The 14,870-nt window shown below is 52.4% G+C and overlaps 1 protein-coding gene across 32 annotated transcripts in view; it reads right to left on the bottom strand.

Moving 5' to 3' along the window:
- MICAL3 (microtubule associated monooxygenase, calponin and LIM domain containing 3) overlaps positions 1–14,870 on the bottom strand; it is a 1,875,796-nt gene that overhangs the window by 572,325 nt on the left and 1,288,601 nt on the right. The window lies entirely within an intron of this gene.

Raw genomic sequence — 14,870 nt, 5'->3', positions numbered from 1 at the left:
GGACAGGTTGCCTCGATGATGGGCCCACTGAAACTTCAGGTCCCACTGCAGAGCCCGCATCCGCCACCTGGCGTGAGGTACCAACAGGATACAGGAGGCCATCAGCCCCAGAAGCCGCAGCACCAACCTGACCGAAACCCAGAACAGAGGCCGGAAGATGGAAATCAGGGCCTGAATGTCCTGGACCCGCTGTTCCGGCGGATAGACCCGGAACTGCGCTGAATCGAGTACCGCTCCAATGAAAAGGAGCTTCTGGGAGGGACTCAGGTGCGACTTCGGCACATTGATGGAGAGCCCCAGTGAGTGCAGGAGGTCAACCGTAGTCTGGAGGTGGGAGACTACTTGCTGGGGCGAGCCCACCTTCAACAGCCAGTCGTCGAGATAGGGGAAGACTGGAACCCCTGATCTGCGCAGATGAGCTGCGACCACCGCCATCACTTTCGTGAACACCCGAGGGGCACTGGTGAGGCCGAAGGGGAGCACGGTGAACTGAAAGTGCTCCTGACCCACCGTGAACCGCAGGTAACGCCGGTGGGCCGGCAGGACGGGAATGTGGAAATAAGCGTCCTGCAAGTCCAATGCTACCATCCAGTCTCCAGGGTCTAGGGCAGCCAGAACCTGAGCTAAAGTGAGCATCTTGAACCGGTCCTTCCGGAGGAAGGCGTTGACGCTCCTGAGGTCCAAGATCGGGCGTAGGCCCCCTTTGCCCTTCTTGGGAACCAGAAAGTAGTGGGAATAACAACCACGACCTACTTCTGGACCAGGAGTAGCCCCTTCGGACGATTTGCAGCACCCACCTGTCCGACGTGATGGAGCGCCAGTGGAGCAGGTGATGGCAAACTCTGCTGCCCACTGGCGTTGAATGGGCCTGAAAGCTCGGACTAGGAGGACTTTGAGGCGGATGCTGCCAGGGTGGATGTGGACTGACCGCATGTTGACCTCCAGAACCGCCTCGGCGGAATCCACGTACGCGTGCAGGTTGGTTCTGCGGCTGGTGGCTGGGTGGACGTGAGGAGGCGCCCCTTCCTCGGCCACGAAAGGGACGAAAGGCGGAAGTTTGCGGCCGCGGGGCCGAAATACCCAAGGACTTGGCCGTGGCCCGGGAGTCCTTGACCGAGCCAGCGCACTGTCCGCCTTCTCACCAAAAAGGTGAGTGCCATCAAAGGGCATGTCCATGAGGGAACTCTGGACATCCCCCGAAAATGACGTGGACCTCAGCCAGGCCTGACGCCGAAGCGCCACCGTGGTGGAAATCGCCCGACCCAGCGAGTCCGTGGTGTGAAGTCCACACCGTATGGCATGCCGTGCTGCATCTCGACCGTCAGCAAGTGATTGAGTGAGTCGTGTCCGGGCCTCCACCGGGTACAAGGGCAGCACGTCCTCCACCGTATCCCACAGAGAGTGGGAATAACGGTCCAAAAGGCAAGCGGTATTTAAAGACCGCAGCCCCAAACTCAGGGACGAGAACAGTTTCTTGCCAAACTGTTCCAACCTCTTGGATTCCCGATCCGGAGGAGCGGACGGGAAGGAGGATTGGGAGGTTGAGGCCTGGATAACCAGACTCTCAGGGTGGGGTGTTGGGAGAGGAAACTGGGGTTGCCCGGAGCAGGGCGGTGGCGCCGGGCAGCGTTCCGGTCCACAGGAGGGACTGTGGAGGGCTTGGACCAAGTGCCCTGCAAAGAGTCAATGAGGGCCTCATTAAACTGCAGCAGAGGCTCAGTACAGCTTGCTGTCGGTTGAAGGACCTCTGTGAGGACATTAGTCCTCACGGCCACAGCAGGCAACTCGAGCCCTAGGGCTTCGGCCGCCTTGCGCAGCACCACTGAGAAGGCTGCACCCTCCTACGAAAACCAGCGTCCGGGGAGGTATCCAGACCGCTGGCATCCCCCAATTCCTCTGCCCAGTCCTGAGAAAGTTGGGCCTGAGCAGCCATAGGGTCTTCAGACCCCTCCCAGTCGCCCTCGTCATCAGATTCCCGATAAACAGGAGGAATGATCGGAGCCGGGCAGTAGATGAAGTGTTCACCAATCGGCGCCGGCAGCGGCACCGGTGGCACCGCGCCGGCGTCGGGCCCGGACCGGGGCTAAACTGGGGAACGACGTCGTCCGGGAACGGCGTTGGAGGTGGAACCGGTGTCGGCGCCGGCGGAGGAGGCGTCGTGAGGTAGACCGGCGCCGATCGAGATCCAGGCCTGGATCCCTCGGGGACCTGCGGCGTCGGGGCCGTCGACGGCGCTGCCGGCACGCGAGGTCGCCCAGTTGAACCTGCGGGGCCCGAAGGTGTGCCTACAGGCGTCGACGGCGGAGCCAGGCCCCTCATGGCCGAGAGGAAGGCACTGACTTCCGCCGGATTCGCGTCAGTCCCAGGGACCGGCGGGTATGGGGACGGACGCGGCTCCTGCGGCATCGACGGAGCCGCGGGGGTGGGACCACCCTGACCCTCGGCCGAGTCGCGCGACCGGCGAGGGGAGTCCGAAGAGCGATGTCGTCTCTTGGACTTCTTGGAGTGCTTCGACTTACCTGAAGTCCCCGACGAGCGATGACGATGGCTGCGGCTCCGCGATCGGTCCTTGGACCTCCACCGGGACAGAGAGCGGCGCGGAGCCGAGTGCCGAAGCTCGAGAAGCTTACGGGACCGCTCCCGCCTAGCTATCGATGTCAAGGCCTGGCAATCGAGACACGACTCCGTGTCATGGTCGGCCCTCAGGCAATAAAGGCACCGGCGATGGTGATCCGTCACCGACATCAGGCGATGACAGGCGTCACAGGCTTTGAAAGCAGGCATCCTACCGGCACCAGAGTCAAGTCGATAGACCAAAATAAGTCAAAAAAGTTAGTCAAAAAATGACTAGGGGTAAGCTCTTCCCGGATCGGCGCTTACTGGCGCGGAAAAAAGAAGAACTGACGTCAGCGCGCGAGGGCGGCGTCTAAGTACTCCGACGACGTCATTCCAGCGCACGACGCCAACAGCGGACGCGGAGCCGCAGACGACGCCTAGCGACGCGCAAGGTATACTGCTGCAAAAATCTTTCCGGATCCAGCCTGACGCCTGGGGATATTCTGAGGTGAGGAATCTAACTAACATGTTTCTTTCAGATCTTTTATTTACAGAGATAATCCAGTCAGACTACCTTCCAAATGACTGGAAAACAGCTTCTGTCCTCCCACTCTTAAAAAAAAAAAAAAAGAAAAATAAAAAAATTTGGACCTAAAAGAACCCAGTAGTTACCGGCCAATTTCAAGAATCCCATTCCCAGCCAAAGTGTTTGAAAAACTGCTGAATAAACAACTGCCAAATTTCCTAGCCTCTAGAAACTTTCTGGACCAATCACAGTATGGGTTCAGGGAGGAACATGGAACTGAGACAGCCTTGGTTATGGCAGCAGAGGAACTCAGGAGTATACTGGACGGTGGAGGGAAGGCTGCCCTGATTCTATTGGATATATCGGCAGCCTTCAACACCGTGAATCACGAGATACTCCTTGACCGTCTAGCAGAACTGGAGGTCCAAGACAATGCACTCAGGTTGCTGTCATCATTTTTAACGGATAGAACTTTTTCAGTTAAATTGGGAGACTTTACATCCAAACTTTTTAGTTCACCTTATGGAGTGCCTCAGGGGTCCTCCTTGAGCCCCACGATCTTTAATATCTATGTCGTTCCCCTGGCATCGATAATCAGAATGTGTGGGTTTTTGCCAGTTTCATATGCAGATGACACCCAAATAGTAGTGTTGGTCTCAAGCAATGTGGAGGAAACAGCCGACCGATATTATGATTGCATGAGGCAGGTCAATAAATGGATGCAGCTTAACTGCCTGAAACTGAACGGTGATAAAACCGAAGTTATGCTGCTGGGAACGGACGCGGATTTTTGGTCTCCGAAATGGTGGCCCGCCAGCCTGGGTGAGTGCCCAACCCCAGTGGACAATGTCAGAAATTTGGGAGTCATATTTGATAATAAATTGACTTTCAACGCCCAAATAAATAAATTTTCCTCTACTGTCTGGTACATTTTAAAAATCATCAGAAGAATACAGCCATTTATCCCCCATGATTCATGTACAACACTAGTTACGGCATTGGCCCTGTCTAGACTGGATTATGGCAATGCCTTGTACGCAGGGATACATGTCCAACACCTAACCAAACTCCAGCATCTGCAGAACGCAAGGTAGGTGCCCGATATTCCCAGATCAGAGCCAGTCACCCACAGACTGAGAGCGCTCCACTGGTTACTGATCGAAAAGAGGATTATGTTTAAATCAGTTTGCTTGGCCTAAAAGGCCCTTCATGGTTCAGGACCGCAGTTTTTAAGAACACACCTGAAACGGTATAGGCCAGCAAGAAGCTTGAGGTCTGTTCACGCAAAACTTTTACAGGTACCGAAGTTCACGCAGGTCAGGTGGGTGGGGGGGGGGGGGTGGGGGCGTGGGGTTAGATAGGTGGGGGGAGAAGCTTCCTGTTGCAGACAGCCAAGACCTGGAACCTTCTCCCAATCACGATAAAAAGCAGCCCTTCGCTTTTGTCTTTTAGAAAAGCCGTAAAAACTTGGCTCTTCACCTCTTAACTCAGCTCATCACCTTTTCGGCAATCCTTCGCACACTGACCCCTAGCGCCTAGACGCCTCAGTGCAATTGCTCGCGCTCTATAAATCTATAAATCAAATCATAAATCAAGCACCAACTCACATAGTCTGTAATGGCTGGCCTGTAATCACAGCATTAAGTGGACTCCCATGAGTGGCACAATAAATGCTGCACCCAATGGGAAACCCCTGGTGTACCTATGCCCTGGCTACGTTAGTACCATATACTAGGGACTTATAAGAGTACACCAGTAGCCAATGGTGGAGGTACCAAAGTACTTACCATGTCAATTTAGGGGAGAAAGCACAGTTGGTGAGGTCCTGAATAGCAGGATCCCAGCAGACTGAATCAAAAACACTGACATCAGGCAAAAATTGGGGGTAACCATGCTAGAAGGATCCTACCATAAGTAACGTGTTTATCTGATATAGACTTCTAGTTGCAGATTCCTTACCTTTGAATAGATACCTAAGCAATACCATTCCGGAGGAGGGTCTAAAAACTAATTTCAAATAAGAAAGTCCTGCAGGATGGAACGGGCAAAGTGCCCATCCCTGTGGACATTACTGTCCAGACAGCAATGTTTGGTGAGCGTGAGCAGGGAAGCCCACGTTGCTGCCTGGCAGACATCCAGGACTGAAACTTTGCTTGCTAACGCATTGGTCATAGCTTTAGCTCTTGAGGAATGAGCCAGCAAACCTTCAGGAGGTTGCTCCTTGGCCAGTGCGTAGCAGAATTTGATGCAGAGTCCGACCCATCTAGAGATGGTCTGCTTCAGCTCCACAAGACCTTTCTTCACACCAACATACCCCATGAAGAATTGGTCGTCAACCCGGAACGCTCGTGTGTGGTCAAAGTAGAACGACAACGCTCTTTTTGGGGTCCAGTCGCTCCTCTTCTTTAGAGGGATGTGGTGGAGCATAAAGGGTAGGCAAGGTGATAGACCAACCTACATGAAGTGGGGTGACCACTTTTGGTTGAAAGGAGGCCCTGGTGCAAAGCACCAGCGTGGCAGGACAGACTGAGAAGTAACACGGCTTAGATAAGGCAGATCACTTACTCTACGGGCAGATGGAATTGCCACCAGGAAGGCTGTTTTCAGTGTGAGAAGCTCCTGAGGGGATCGGTAGGAGTGCACATTAAAAAAGGCAAAACTAAATTAAGGTCCCAATGAGGCATAATGAATGGTGAAGAAAGGAAGAGATGAGTAAGACTTTTGACAAACCTATGTACAGTAGGAGAGTTGAACAAAGAAGGTTTGTCAGGCAACCGTAAGAAGGCAGACACAGCAGACAGATAGCCCTTCAGAGTACCCAGACTGAGCCCTGCTGGGCAAGGGAAAGAATGAAGAGTTCAGAAAGAGGAGCAGAAACAGGAATCAAAAAAAATTTCTGCACACCATGTCACATTTTTTTTTTCCAACGGCAGACGTATACCGTCTTGGTGGAGGGACACCTGGCTGCCAAGATGACGTTACTGACTTAGTGAGGAAGGTCGAAAGCTATCAACTGTTGCTGTTCAATCTCCATGCAACAAGGAGGCAGTTGACATAATCGGGTCTAGAACCCTCCCCTGCTGCTGTGATAGAAGATCTTCCGATGATCATGCTAAGTAGCTCTGCATATCACACACTCTGTGCTCAGTACGGAGCCACTAGGATGACTTGGTGCCCGTCATTCCTAATCTTCTTGAGAACTCTGGGAAGGAGTGGTATGGGCGGAAAGGCATATAGGAGGCCTGAACTCCACTCAAGATAAAAGAGGATCAATAGACCTTTCTGTACAATATTCTGTACAATATTTTACAAATTTGTTCCACCAGCAGGTGTTCACAGTCTTGGTGGAGGAACGACTGGCCGCCAAAACAACATTGCAAAATTCGAGAGGAAGGTTGAATGCTATCCACAACAGCTGCTCAATGTTTACGCAAAAAGGCGTAGAGTTGACAAGTTCGGGTGGAGGACCTTCCCTTGCTGCTGCGACAGAAGATCCTCCAGAAGGGGAAATCGGAGGATTGATGCTCATTTGGAGAAGCTCGGGATACCAGACGCTCCGTGCCCAGTCCGGAGCCACAAGAATGACTTGGGCCTGGTCGCTCCTGATCTTCTTGAGCACTCTGGACAGGGGTGGTATGGGCGGAAAGGTGGATAGCTCCACTCGAGATAAAAAGCATAACCGAGCCAGTTCCTCCTTGAAAAATCCAATGCACAATACTGCTGATATTGAGCGTTCCCGGCGGAGGCTAACAGATCGAACCAAGGCTCTCCCCACTGTTGAAAGAGACCTTGTGCTATCTCCAGCTGGAGATGCCATTCGTGATCCGCTAGGCATCGATGGCCGTGTTCGTTCGACCTGGCGCTCAGATAACCTACCGGATGTTGAACCACCAAGGATATGCCCTGCTGTTCCAGCCATGTCCAGAGGTGAAGGGCCTCTTGGGGTTCACGACCCCAGCCCGCCCTGTTTGTTGCAGTACCACATGGCGGTGTGATGTCCATGAACACTTGAACCAGCTTTTCTTTGACTGAAGAAAAACGCTTTCAATGCCAAACAAATCGCTTGAGGTCCAGCAAGTTGATGAGGAGTCCGGATCCTGCCGGAGACCAGAGTCCTCTGATGTCCACCTCTCCCAGATGGCCACACCATCCCAGAAGTGACTCCTCTATCCCTACTGTGTGGTCTGGTTGGGGAAGGGAGAGGGGTCTGCCTACGACCCAATTGCGGTTGGTCAGCCACCACTGCAGGTCCTGTGCAGTTCCCTCCGAGATCTGTATCATGTCAGAGAGATTTCCCTGATGCTGCGCCCACTGGAACTTGAAGTCCCACTGCTGAGCCCACATATGCCTTCTGGCATGCGTCAGCAGCAGGAGGCCATGAGGCTCAGCAGCCTTAGAGTCACTTTCACAAAAATATAGGATAGACATTGGTATCATAGCCTGAATATCCTGGACTCGCCTCTCGGGAGAAGAAACCCGAAACTGCACTATGTCCAGAACAGCTCCAATGGCAGACAAGACCTGAGGAAGAGTGAGCATCTTTAACTTTTCCTTTTTGAGGAAGTAGTAGAGGGCTCACAAATAGGATTAAGGCCCTTGTCCTTTTTCTGGACCAGAAAATAGCGGGAATATAAACCACAGCCAACTTCAGGCGCTGGTACCCTCTCTATGGCTCCCTTGGCCAAGACACCCATGACTTCCACTTGAAAGCAAAGTCAGGTGATCCTCCGTTAGCCAGTCATAAGTTGGAGGCATGGAGGGAGAGTCTCAAAAGGGAAGAAGTGACATGTGGCCAAAGGAATGCTCTGCCAGTGGTGGAGTGGATGGCTGATCCTGCCACCAGCTGGCCACAAATGATCTGGAAGGGCCGGACTAGGAAGGTTTGAAGGCTGAGGCTGTGGGAGGAGGTGGTGAAGGGGGGGGGGGGGCTTACTCGACCTCTGGCTGCCTAACCCACAGGGTCAGAACGAGCCACGTCTATGGCAGCACAGAGGTTGCTGAACTTGCGAGTGCGGTCTTGTGGCTGAGGTATGGCTAACGCGGCTGAAAGCCCCTTCCGTAGTTGTGAAAGGCAGACAAGGGACGTGTGGCCACTGAGAGGTCCAAGGACATGGCCTTAGCCCATGAGTCCCTAAAGAGCTCCAGAGCTATGTCTTTCTTGTCTCCAAAGAGACTGTTGCCTGGAAATCCCCTGAGAAGCCAGAAGTTCTCAACCAGGTGTGGCGTCGAACAGCCACTGTCGATTAAATCACTCTGCCCAGCAAGTGGCTCCCCATCCAGAAAAGATGCCAGTTCAAGATCCTCACACACGACCACAAAGCCCTCTACAACCTAGGACTTCCCTAAATCAACTATCAACGGAACTTCCACCAACCCTCTAGACACCTGCACTCCCTCTCACTTGCCCTCACACACACTCCTTCCATCCATCCATCCATCCATCGCAGCAGTGGCTGCTCCTTCTCCTACATCGCTGTCAAGACCTGGAACGAACACCCCCCCCCCCCCTTCCGGCCCCCTCCTTCCCCAGCTCCATACAGCCCCCATGCTGGCAGACTTCAGAAAGAGACTCAAGACCTGAGACACAGTACCCAGATACTCCTTGGAGTGGCAGTGTTGGCTTTACAAATGCTGTTGATTGATTGATGCTGACAATAAATTGCAAACTTTGCAGCATTTCTTTCGTCTGATACTGCTTGGGAGAGGATGGCCCGGGCCTCCTCTGGGACCTGTGGCAGCACTTATGCAACCGTTGCCAACAGGGAGTGAGAGTAACTGCCCAATAGGCATGCGGTGTTCAGCGACCTCAATGCAAGGCTGTTGGAAGAAACTTTTTTCTTAATCTAACTGTCTAGCCTCTTGGATTCTCTGTCCGGGGGTGCACAAGGGAACGTGCCGTGGGAGGTAAAGGCTTGGACCACTAAGATCTTAGGGGTAGGGTGGTTGGTAAGGAAATTTGGGTCATCCAGTGCAGGGCAATGGCAGTGTGCGATTGTCCTATTCACTGGAGTTGCTGTGCTGGGCTTGGACCAGTTTCCCAGTAGGACATCAGATAAGGTCTCGCTGCAGGGTAGCAAGGGCTCCAAGGAGGAGACACCTTGGCTGCAGGACCTCTGTCAAGATATTCGTCTGGACTGCCAAAGAAGGGAACTGAAGGTCCAGGACCTCAGCTGCTCTTAGTACCACCATAGCGTATGATGCTCCCTCCTCCGTAGCCACAGTAGGAGGAGAAAGCAGGCCAGAATGTGAAGAGGTATCCAATCCGTTGGCCTCACACAATTCCTGCCGGTCTTGTAAAGGGTCCAGCGACTCTTCACAATCTTCCTTCATCCTAGCCTTTCAGAATAAAACTGAGGAACCGACCTAGGAACTAAAGATTCTGTTGGCACTGGTATCGCCGTCGGTAGGCACTGATCCTGGTTGTCGGGGATGACAATGTGTAGGAAAGTGGCTCTGTACATACTGTTCCCAAATAGGTACAGGGTGTACAGAGTCCACAGTCCCCAGAGGTTTGGCAGAGGCTAAAGTTAGATATAACCTTACTCTCTAAAGAGGTAGGTTGGTCGAGCAGTAAGGCAGTATCAGAGGACAGTGTAAAGCATTTGTTGCACACACTCAGTCAGCAAATGGTCTCACACACTCAATAACTGAACTCTAGGCCAATGGTTTTTGTATAAAAATAGGTAGTTTTATTTTAGAACCAACAATGGGTATCAAAATATACTTTCTCAGATTGAGATGCTTTAGATAAATACTTTTGAATAGGCAATAGACTTTTGAATACAATAGCTACTGTGGTTGCAATAGGCAACACAATTTCAAACACAATAATACATTGACCTTAATGGGAATTTCAAGTTAAATGCAATTAGTTACTTTAAGGATTACTTTTCTAACTCCAGGACTGGATCCTAGATTCAGTCCTGGGACAGTTCCCCGAAACAGATGAGTAAATATGTTTTAGTTACTGTTGTGATTTTTAAGCAATATTTTGGTATTTTAAAAGTTGACACTTAGCAGGTAAGTGGGGTTATTGTTACTTTTTCTAGTTCTGTGTTGGATCCTGGATCCTGCACTAGTGTACCACCTGTAAGCAGGTGAGAGAATGCGCTTAGGTTATACAGGCAATTTTTAACGAATATTTGTAAGTTTGCAAAATCGACACTTAGAAGAAATTTCACAGAAAAACAGTCAATGGTTTCCTATGGAAGAAAATTCAAGTTACAGGTAAAGTATGTTCTCGTTAGTTTTGTAGTCAAGTGCTGGGCCCCTAGGTTCAGCACTGGGACATCTATCTAAAACAGGTAAGTAATTACGTTTTCCCAGTTGGTGCGATTTTTAACGAATATTTGTAGTTTGCAAAAAGCGGCACTTAGAAGAAATCTCACAGAAAAACAGTCAATGGTTTCCTATGGCAGAAAATGGAGTTAGCGGTAAGTATGGTTGTAATTACTTTTCAGGGTCTGGGCTGGGCACCAAGAGCCAGCACTGGGATCTCTCCTGATATCAGGTGAGTATTTTCGTTTTCATTACTCTGTTAATTTTAGGTGAATGTTTTGAAGTTTAGAAACTCCACACTTCAAGTGAAACCAGTCAATGTTACCCTATGGAAGAAAAGTGAGTTATCGGCTTTTGGGTAAGTACTCGACTGGCAGAGTTAAGGTTCTGGGCATAGACTCAGGGGTCTCCCAGGGTCAGTTAAGTACAGTTGTTACACCCTCAGCGGCACAGGGGCAGCCGGGTGCAGAGTGAGTTAGGCCCAATGTTATCCTATGGGGAGGCAGGGGGCCTGTGGTTGGTGACTGCTGGCTAGCAGGCCACGCGGCTGTGGGAGCTGGGCTCCTGGTCACTTGCTCAGGGCAAATGGGGAAGTAGGTTAGAGTAGAAGTTGCACTGCCAGGGCCACTCGGGCGGCTGGGTGCAGGGTGCTTTTGAGCCGTCGGGCGCTCAATGGATTGCAATGGAGAAGCTCAAGAACGAACAAAGGCTGCAAGCTCGGGGACGAAGATTCTTCAGGTGCGACCACCACTTTGAGAGGTAAGTTGGGTAGTTGGAGGATAGGTAGGCACCCAAGAGTTGGGCACAGGGGGCCGCAGGGCGCCGGGGTGCCTTTTGGCGTCGGGAAATCTTACCCGCTGCTGGCCGCGGTTGGAGGGGTCCCTGGTTCTGAGGCTGCAGGCATCGTCAGGAGCGTCGCGGTGGGTCCTTGGGGGCTGGATTCGGGGTCACAGTCGCCTGGGGGACAAGCGTCGCGGTGGGTCCTTGGGGGCTGGATTCGGGGTCACAGTCGCCTGGGGGACGTCCTCGTGGTCTTTGTCCACTCTGGCACAGGCCAGGCTTGGCGGGTGCAGAGTGTGCAGGGTTCGCGGTTCCTGGCTGATGCAAGGGGTCAGTTACTTGCTTTGAGCAGGACCACTGCTCGTGGGAGTCCCAGTTGCTCAGAGTCACAAGGTAGCCAGGTCCTCCGGGGTTTGTGAGGTTGCTGGCCACTGGAGATGGCGGGGTTTAGCAGGAGCAGGTTCGAGGGTCGACAGGCCGGTAGGGCTGGGGCCAAAGCAGTTGGTATCTTCCTCTTGTTAGCAGCTGCACAGCGGGTCTTCTTGCTTCTTGATCTTCTTTGCTGTTTTGGAATCTGGATCTAAGGAAGGAAGGTTCAGGGTGCCTCTAAATACTAGATTTAGGGGCGTTACAGGTAGGTAAAGGGCAGGGACCAATGGGTCCCTGACCTGGAGTGGGTACACCCCGGAGATGTGCTTCACCTCGCCTCACCCACCTGAGGGGTGGGTTTGGCAGAGGCTGGCACACCCCCTTTCCTTCCTTGGAGTTTCCGGCCAGTCTTCCCACCAGAGTGCGGGTCAGAACCGGTAGGGGTCAGTTGCTGAGTACAGCAAGTGGCCTGGAGAAGCTCACAAATGCGGAATGCCTTTGAAGCTTACCCTGCCCATCCTGGGGCAGGAGACCTAGCACCTTACCCAGGATGTGCATTGTTGCAGGCCCAGGAGAGCGATGGCTCTCTACCCAGGGGTCCAGCAACTTGTCTGCTGTGTGGCAGCCTAGGCAGCCCCTCAGACAAGACGTGGATTGTAGGTTAGGTTCAGGGGGCAACTCTAAGATGCCCTCTGTCGTGCATTGTACATTAAATCCCACACTGGCATCAGTGTGGGTTTAATGTGCTGAGAAGTTTGATATCAAACTTCTCAGCCTTCAGTGCAGCCATCATGGTGCTGTGGAGTTCATGTTGACTATCTCCCAGCACCATATACTCTTAAATGGCAGCACTGCACTTACAGTGCCCAGGAATGGACCTGGGTACTGTAGGGGCACAGGGCTCATGCACCTGTGCCCACACCACTAGCATAGGGCACCCAGCTAGAGGGGAGGCTGATGTATGCCAGGGCAGTGTGTGTTGTGGGCATGGCACAAAGGGATGTGTGTCCTGTCGACTGTTTGGTTCTGCACCCAGACACTCAACCTGCAAAGGCAGTGTGTGTATGTGTAAGGGTACAGGGCCACTAAGGGTGGCACAATAAGTGCTACAGCCCTTAGGGGCCTTCTCTGGTCACAGTGCCATGGGTACCTATGATACCATTTACCAGGGGCTGACCTGTGGCCAGAGATGCCAATTGGGTTTAGGTTGTCATGTAGTTTTAGGGAAGAACACAGGACCTGGGTACCTGATTGGCAGGAGCCCAGGGCACACTCAGTCAAAGTACATCAGCAATTCAGCAAAAAGTGGGGGGCATACCATGCAAAAAAGATGGCACTTTCTCACACAATGGGACTAGCGGCGTCGGGAGTCTCGGTGCTGGGGAAGGAACCAGGGAAGGTCGCAGTGGCATGACCAGTGTCAGTTCAGATCCATCGCTAGTTCTGGGGAGGGGATGGTGGGGGTGTTTGGTTCATCGGAAGCTCAACCCAATGGAGCCTCCGGGCCCGAAAGCCCGCCGGTAGGGTCAGGGCACCGAAACATGAGGCACATGGCGTTATAACATTTTTTGAGCCGTGCCAGGGTCGCTACGGCTCCCAGGAAGGCGTGGACGCGCAGACCTGACCCAGGTGCAGGATCAGAGGAATGAGGCCTTAAAATGCCGAGAATCGTCCGTCATATCAGCCGACTGATGGGGAGAAGTCAAAGCCCGCTTCGACGACTTATGTTTTTTTGTACTTCCTACCTGACTGACTTGATGACCGAGTGGGAGGACAGAGACTTGGGACCCCCGGAACGGTGCCAGGGCATTCCTTTAGACTGGGACCGTGAATGAGACCTCTGAGGAGATCGACGTGGTGCTGATCGTTGGACCGCAAGTAGCTTCAGGTACCACTCCCTCAAAGCTTTCGGCGCAATGGCCTGGCAGACGGAGAACAACTGAGTTGTCGTCACGCTCCAGGCACCAGAGACAAAGCAGGTGTGGGTCCGTCACCGACATGGCGTGGAGACAGGCACCGCACGGTTTGAACCCAGAAGTCATCTTGGACATGAGGATAAACCTACACACCAAAAAAGGGGTCGACAAAAAGTCAAAAAAAGCCTGTCAAAACATGACAGAGGGTAGCTCTCTTCACGGCTCTGTGCTGGCTGGTTGCCACAACCCTTCTCTAAGTTTGCCCATGAGCTTGCTGCCATCAACCCCACCCACCCTCCTTTGTCCACATTAATCACAACCCCTCACAACCACCCTCCAATGTCCATGCTTCTGTCCCACTCACCCTTCCTCCTTGTTGCCTACCAACACGCCTGTCCTCTGTAATAAATAAATAGCGCTATGATGTGACCAGCGATGCTGCATCGTAACGATTCCCCCCCAATCCCCTCCGTTGTCAGTGTTGCAACACCCATCACACACTCTCCCTTCCTGTTGCCCCCTGCACTCCCACGAGCAATAAAAACAACACTTTGACGCTACTAGTGCTGGCCACATCATAGTGCTTTTTTTTGTGTGCAAACTTTCAGTCATGCACCAGGAGGAAATACGCTTTCATGCTTACCATGAAAAACTATATTTTTCCTGGACTTATAGAGCTGTGGGGGTAACCCATTTTAGCACCAAGAGGCCATTTAGAAAGTGATAGATGCACTCCATATAAAACCATATTAGCGGCTGGTGCATGACCTCTACTGAGTACCGCTTCCACTAAGCGCCCTTGTACTTTTCTCAGAAATGCCTTGCTTTTCAGTCGTAACAGCTTGCATTCGATCTCGGCAACAGATAAGGTCATTGCACATACATACAGGGGTGGGGGGTAGGGGGCGTGACTTCTGACATCATTCCAACGCCTCGTCCAATGACTTAGAAGGGCTTGCTGAAGTCAAAGCGTGCTCCATCTTCTTGTGCTTGTGAGACTTACCTGAGAATGACTTAGAGGGAGGCAACAACTGGCGGGAACAGCCCGAGAGCAGGCCTAGGACCTTCCCTGCGACTGGGACCTTGAGCGGTGTGGAGTCTTTCAATGTCGGGCTGCTAGGAGCTTCATTTTCCGGTCCCGAATTACCTTAGGATTCATGATGCGGCTTTCAGGACAGTTCCGAGAGTAGTTGCCTGACTCCAAGCAAACCAGGTGGATGTCCGTCACAGACATTTGCCTGTGACAGGCTCCGCATGCTTTAAAACTAACTTGCTTTTAAGAGGACATCTCTAGCACACGGGGAGCAAAATTGCTACAAAAAAATATGGCAACAAAAATATAAAAAAAGTTGATCAAAAATTGACCAGGGTTGCACTTGCAAACCCGCGCTGATGGAGTAGACAGAAAAGAACTGATGTCAGCACGCAAGGGTGGCACCTATACA

The sequence above is a fragment of the Triturus cristatus genome, chromosome 4_1 (genome assembly GCF_964204655.1).
Source record: "Triturus cristatus chromosome 4_1, aTriCri1.1, whole genome shotgun sequence".
In the NCBI taxonomy this organism is placed as follows: domain Eukaryota; kingdom Metazoa; phylum Chordata; class Amphibia; order Caudata; family Salamandridae; genus Triturus; species Triturus cristatus.
The sequence above is the reverse complement of the archived record's forward strand: the minus strand, read 5'-3'. Positions and strand labels throughout refer to the sequence as shown.